We start from the raw sequence: 7,500 nt of genomic DNA, 5'->3' as shown, positions 1-7,500 counted from the left end.
AAAATTGTTAATAATTATAATTATAATATGTTTAGTAGGCAACCTTTAAAGCAATTTATGCATAACAGGTTGCTAGCCAAATATAAACTTAATGAAGTATTATGATGGACACTTACATTCGGAATTCATATATTTAAAGAAATAATTTTGATTATTCAGATTCTATTAATATTAGCTATTGTAAATAATATTAATCAAATGAAAAGTTTTTAAATTGTTAGGATGTATTTAGCAAGTTATGCTTTCTATACATAAAATAAAAATATATTATGTATAAATAATATTAGTGCTTGTAAAAGGATTAAGATTAATAAAACTAGATATATACTCTTAATACAATAAAAAGTAATAATTTAAAAGAATGTAAAAATATTTATTTAGCTGATAAATTTAAAATGGATAATAAATTTTAAATTTTTATTAACTCTTATTTATTATATAATATTTATTTGTAATCCTTATGCAAAATAATATATGACTTGAACAACGTACATGGGGGCGTGTATACAATTAATAAATTTAGGTAGAGAAATATATTTTGAATCAATAATTTATAAGTTCACAACAGAATAGTCAGATTTTTATTGTCTATTAAATATTTTTTAGCGAATAACTATTATGTATTACTAGAATATAATAATAATTTTTTTTTTTTTTTTTTTTTTTTTTTTCTTGAATGGTGTATACGTTTACACGGTGAATGTAAAATCAATTAATCAATTTATATAGAAAAATATATTATGAATTAATTATAAATAAGTTCCAATAAAATAGCCTGATTCCCATTGTGTATTGAAATTTTTTTTTAACCAATTAACTATTAATGTGAATTTGTACAATAAAAATTTTGTATTAATTCTGTAAATTATTATATATATTTGCATTATACAGTATTTAGAAGCATTTAAAAGGATAAAAATTTTTTAGAAAATCTACATATGTATCACATGTATTATACCGGTACCCTGTCGCAATATAACATGTACGATTTGTATATAAAATAAAATGAAATTTTTTCCCTAAAATTTTTTAATGAATCCCGAAAAATTCTATATATTTTACCTTTATATAGTATTTAGGACTATTTAAAAGGATAAAATTTTTTTCGAAAATCTACATATGTATCACATGTATTATACCGGTACCCTGTCGCAATATAACATGTACGATTTGTATATAAAATAAAATGAAATTTTTTCCCTAAAATTTTTTAATGAATCCCGAAAAATTCTATATATTTTACCTTTATATAGTATTTAGGACTATTTAAAAGGATAAAATTTTTTTCGAAAATCTACATATGTATCACATGTATTATACCGGTACCCTGTCGCAATATAACATGTACGATTTGTATATAAAATAAAATGAAATTTTTTCCCTAAAATTTTTTAATGAATCCCGAAAAATTCTATATATTTTACCTTTATATAGTATTTAGGACTATTTAAAAGGATAAAATTTTTTCGAAAATCTACATATGTATCACATGTATTATACCGGTACCCTGTCGCAATATAACATGTACGATTTGTATATAAAATAAAATGAAATTTTTTCCCTAAAATTTTTTAATGAATCCCGAAAAATTCTATATATTTTACCTTTATATAGTATTTAGGACCATTTAAAAGGATAAAAATTTTTTCGAAAATCTACATATGTATCACATGTATTATACCGGTACCCTGTCGCAATATAACATGTACGATTTGTATATAAAAAAAAAATATACATTTTTTTCTAAAAATTTGCATTAATTCCAAAAATTTTTTAATAATTTATTATAATTATTAATGTTTATTGAATAATTTATTATAATGCATAAATTTCATTTAATAAAATATGATAAAAGCAAAAAAAAATTTTTTTGGTCCCAAAATAAAAATTTTTAGCTGAAAAAAATTTTTTTTTTAAAATTTTTTTCTTTAAATTTTGATTATTCTGTAAAGTTTATGATGTTTAAAGCCATTTTAAACATTATCATATTTTGAGTTTGAAGCACCGGGTGTAATGTCTTTAATATATATGATGGATAGTGCGTGTAAGTTAATGAGATGAATGTATATCTATGTATAACAGTGTATTTGTGGTATTACGTTCAGCAGTCTCACACATATGATATAGTATGGTATAGTATAAGTTGTTTATTTTTCATACTGTCCGTGTATCATTCAACAAAGGTGGTGTAGAGTTGTATATGGCTTGGTATGACGTTGTTGCAATTCTATGGACACTATGATATTACGGATGCACAGATAGAGGAATAACACTTATCGTATATGTATCATTTATGTATGTTGACTGTGTAATGAATACTAAATATAATAAAATAATACACTTTTTAATAGAATAACATTTGTTTCATGTTTTAGTATGATATTAAATGGTATAGAATAGGTTGTTTATTTTTCATACTGTCCGTGTATCATTCAACAAAGGTGGTGTAGAGTTGTATATGGCTTGGTATGACGTCGTTGCAATTCTATGGACACTATGATATTACGGAATAACAGAAAGAGGAATAAAACTTATTGTATATGTATCATTTATAACGTACTTTTATGTTGACAAGAATGAATGTATATCTATATGAAATAGTGTATTTTGTGGTATTATGTTCAACAGTCTTACATATATGATATAGTATGATATAGTATAATTTGTTTATTTTTCATACTCTAAGTGTATCATTCAACAAAGGTGGTGTAGAGTTGTATATGGCTTGGTATGACGTCGTTGCAATTCTATGGACACCATGATATCACGAAAAAACAGAAAGAAAAATAACAATTATCGTATATGTATCATCTATATTATTATTGTATTTTGACTATGTAATGAATGCCAAATTTAAAAATATACACTTTCTTAATAGAATAACATTTATTTTAGTATAATATAAAATGATATTGAATATGTTGTTTAATTTTCATACTGTTCGTGTATCATTCAACAAAGGTGGTGTAGGTATGTATATGGCTTGGTATGACGCTTTTGCATGTCTATGGACACCATGATATTACGAAAAAACAGAAAGAAGAATAACACTTTTCAAATATGTATCATTTATATATTTTATTAACATGAACGCAAAATATACAAAATTATATATATATATACTCAAAATATTCTGGATGGTAATCAGTTTGGTTTATTTTGATATTTAATATTGTATTTTGGTTTTTTTGCTAGTAATGTTTCGAATATGTATATGCTGTTATTATTTTTTAGGTGTACATTGTATTAAATTGTTATCAATTATTTAATGTATGTATACAAAATAATAGCAAAAACATTTTCAATTATTATATAAAAATTTTTTTTTTTACACATGCATATTTATTAATATATGAAATTTTATCTCAGTTTTAATAAATATGTATTGAAATGAATAATAATACAATCTTATATATATTGATAATAGTCTGGATGGTAATCAGTTTGGATTATTTTGATATTAAATATTGTATTATTATTTTTGTAAAAAAATTAATGAGAATTTTGTAAAAAAACCTCTATATGTATATCTTTTTATATCAATATTTAAAAAAAAATTTTTTTTTATTAAATTATTGATTATAAATAGAATAACATATAAATTTTTTTGTCAAAGCAAGTTCATGGGTTATAAGTTTTAAACTTTACACTCCCATATGAGCACACAATATTTATATAAAAATTATTTTTATAAATAATATTACATTGACTCACCTCATACCAAGCGAGAATATTAAGTGTTATTATAACGTTTTTTATTTAAAATTAACTTTTTAAATAAAATTAAAAAATAAATGACGCTTTCAATCTAGCGACGAGTATGAGAAAATGTTTGAAATATTTTAAGACCCATTTGGTGATGGTCTGACAAAAATCATAATTATTTTTTTTTTTTTTTATTCAATAATATTTATTATGAATAACATGTTATATATTTCTTTTTGTAAAAGCAAAAAAATTATATAAATGACATAATAAAATATATATTTGAAAAAAAAAAAAATTAATAATAATATATATATCTCATATGTTTTTTCTATTAATTTTAAAACAATAGAGATATAAAAAAAAAAAAATTTATATCAGTAATGGGTGAGACCATCTGATATTTAAAATGAAATTGTAATAATATTATTATATATTAATAATTATTGTATGAAAATTTTTTTTCTTATAATAAGAAAACAAAAATATCATGTATATTATTATATATTTAATATTATAAATACAAATAGTTCCCTGGTTGATCCTGCCAGTAGTCATATGCTTGTCTCAAAGATTAAGCCATGCATGTCTCAGTACAAGCCAAATTAAGGTGAAACCGCGAAAGGCTCATTATATCAGTTATGGTTCCTTAGATCGTACCCACATTTACTTGGATAACTGTGGTAATTCTAGAGCTAATACATGCAAACAGAGTTCCGACCAGAGATGGAAGGAATGCTTTTATTAGATCAAAACCAATCGGTGTAAATTTTAATTTGCATCGTTTAATTTGGTGACTCTGAATAACTTTAAGCTGATCGCACGGTCTCGTACCGGCGACGCATCTTTCAAATGTCTGCCTTATCAACTGTCGATGGTAGGTTCTGCGCCTACCATGGTTGTAACGGGTAACGGGGAATCAGGGTTCGATTCCGGAGAGGGAGCCTGAGAAACGGCTACCACATCCAAGGAAGGCAGCAGGCGCGCAAATTACCCACTCCCGGCACGGGGGAGGTAGTGACGAAAAATAACGATACGGGACTCATCCGAGGCCCCGTAATCGGAATGAGTACACTTTAAATCCTTTAACGAGGATCCATTGGAGGGCAAGTCTGGTGCCAGCAGCCGCGGTAATTCCAGCTCCAATAGCGTATATTAAAGTTGTTGCGGTTAAAAAGCTCGTAGGCGAATCTGTGTCCTACACTGTTGGTTCAATGCTCGCATTGTTTAACTAGCATGTTATGTGGGACGTCCTACCGGTGGGTGGTACAGATTATGTATAAAGTATATTTTAGTGTTATTATTTATTTAATGCATTATATATATTTTTATTATGTAATTTGTCGTAAGTGTTTAAACCGTTAAGAGCGGTGGCAGCCCCCAATTGCAATCCCGTCGCGGTGCTCTTAATTGAGTGTCGAGGTGGGCCGGTACGTTTACTTTGAACAAATTAGAGTGCTTAAGGCAGGCTCAAATTTTGCCTGAATATTGTGTGCATGGAATAATGGAATAGGACCTCGGTTCTATTTTGTTGGTTTTCGGAACTCCGAGGTAATGATTAATACGGACAGATGGGGGCATTCGTATTGCGACGTTAGAGGTGAAATTCTTGGATCGTCGCAAGACGGACAGAAGCGAAAGCATTTGCCAAAAATGTTTTGATTGATCAAGAACGAAAGTTAGAGGTTCGAAGGCGATCAGATACCGCCCTAGTTCTAACCATAAACGATGCCAGCTAGCGATCCGCCGAAGTTCCTCCGATGACTCGGCGGGCAGCTTCCGGGAAACCAAAGCTTTTGGGTTCCGGGGGAAGTATGGTTGCAAAGCTGAAACTTAAAGGGAATTGACGGAAGGGCACCACCAGGAGTGGAGCCTGCGGCTTAATTTGACTCAACACGGGAAACCTCACCAGGCCCGGACACCGGAAGGATTGACAGATTGAGAGCTCTTTCTTGATTCGGTGGGTGGTGGTGCATGGCCGTTCTTAGTTGGTGGAGCGATTTGTCTGGTTAATTCCGATAACGAACGAGACTCTAGCCTGCTAAATAGACGTACTTTACCGGCATCTCAAGGCCCATCGGCTGTTTGTTTCCCATTTCATTCATTTTCATGTGTGTTATGTATTGTATTTATATATGCATGTATTTTTGAGATTTAACGATCAAGATTATATTTTGTATATATTGTGCTTTATGTTGCATATGTTATGGTGTATGGGTACGCAGTTTTTGATGTGGTTTTTACTGCCGGCGTACAAATAATTCTTCTTAGAGGGACAGGCGGCATTCTAGCCGCACGAGATTGAGCAATAACAGGTCTGTGATGCCCTTAGATGTTCTGGGCCGCACGCGCGCTACACTGAAGGAATCAGCGTGTCCTCCCAGGCCGAAAGGTCCGGGTAACCCGCTGAACCTCCTTCGTGCTAGGGATTGGGGCTTGCAATTGTTCCCCATGAACGAGGAATTCCCAGTAAGCGCGAGTCATAAGCTCGCGTTGATTACGTCCCTGCCCTTTGTACACACCGCCCGTCGCTACTACCGATTGAATGATTTAGTGAGGTCTTCGGACTGGTACGCGGCAATATTTCTGATATTGCCGATGTTGCTGGGAAGATGACCAAACTTGATCATTTAGAGGAAGTAAAAGTCGTAACAAGGTTTCCGTAGGTGAACCTGCGGAAGGATCATTAACGATATATATAAAATATATTTATTTATATTTTTTGTATTGTTTTTAAATATTCCAAAAAATAAAATATTATTGATAAGAAATATTTTTTTTAACAAAATAACATATTAATATGTAATTTTCTCAAAATATATAATAGTAATTATGTGTTAAAAGAGATTTATTTTGGTTATGATATCATATTAAAGTAATACGCCAAACTTTTTTTATACACATAATATATCTATACATATAATATAGAGAATATTATATAAATATTAATAATATATTTGTTACATATAAAATATTTTTATATTCAATATTATTATTATTATTAAACAATAATTATTAATAAAATCTATAAATAATTTCTCTTATAAAAAAGTGAAATTAAAAAATAGAATATATTGAAATTATTTGTTTATATGTATATAATCTCTATTAAGAAAAATAAAATAAGATTATAATTGATATAATCTATATTTTTATTTTTCTATGTTATATAATAAAAATAAAGAAAACACAAGATAAAATTTTTTTAAAGAATAAAATTTATTTCAAATTTAAATTTCTTTATGTTTTGTCTTGATATTTCTTTTTTTTTATTAAAAGTTATTATGTTAAAAACAAACCCATTTGTTTTGTACCATATTAATATTATATATATTTTTATGTAGAAAATAATTTATAAAAAAAAAATAAATACATTTCTATAAAATATACCAAATATTAATTATTATATCTAGCTAGCACTAACAAAAATATCAAAAATGTTATGTATATATTTATTAATACCATAATATCTTTAATTTATATATATATATATTTAAAATAAAATATATAATTTATATTCTAGAAAAATTTTTTTATTTTAAAAGAATTTATAAAGATATATAAATTAATAATTTTATTTTTTATATTAAAAATAAAGATTATTATTAATAATAATACTTACATTTAAAATTTAAAAAGATTACCCTGGACGGTGGATCACTTGGCTCGTGGGTCGATGAAGAACGCAGCTAATTGCGCGTCAACTTGTGAACTGCAGGACACATGAACATTGACATTTCGAACGCACATTGCGGTCCTTGGATACTGTTCCCGGACCACATCTGGCTGAGGGTC

At 27.7% G+C, this 7,500-nt stretch overlaps 2 non-coding genes across 2 annotated transcripts; both read left to right on the top strand.

The window, feature by feature from the left end:
• The first annotated feature begins 4,236 nt into the window (after positions 1–4,236).
• Positions 4,237–6,394, top strand: LOC123303804. The gene has a single exon (XR_006535889.1). It is a non-coding gene; the product is annotated as a small subunit ribosomal RNA (ribosomal RNA).
• A 952-nt stretch (positions 6,395–7,346) lies between these two features.
• Positions 7,347–7,500, top strand: LOC123303797. The gene has a single exon (XR_006535883.1). It is a non-coding gene; the product is annotated as a 5.8S ribosomal RNA (ribosomal RNA).

This window comes from Chrysoperla carnea (assembly GCF_905475395.1).
Source record: "Chrysoperla carnea chromosome X unlocalized genomic scaffold, inChrCarn1.1 SUPER_X_unloc_14, whole genome shotgun sequence".
Lineage (NCBI taxonomy): Eukaryota > Metazoa > Arthropoda > Insecta > Neuroptera > Chrysopidae > Chrysoperla > Chrysoperla carnea.
This window is presented reverse-complemented; position numbering and strand designations above follow the sequence as displayed.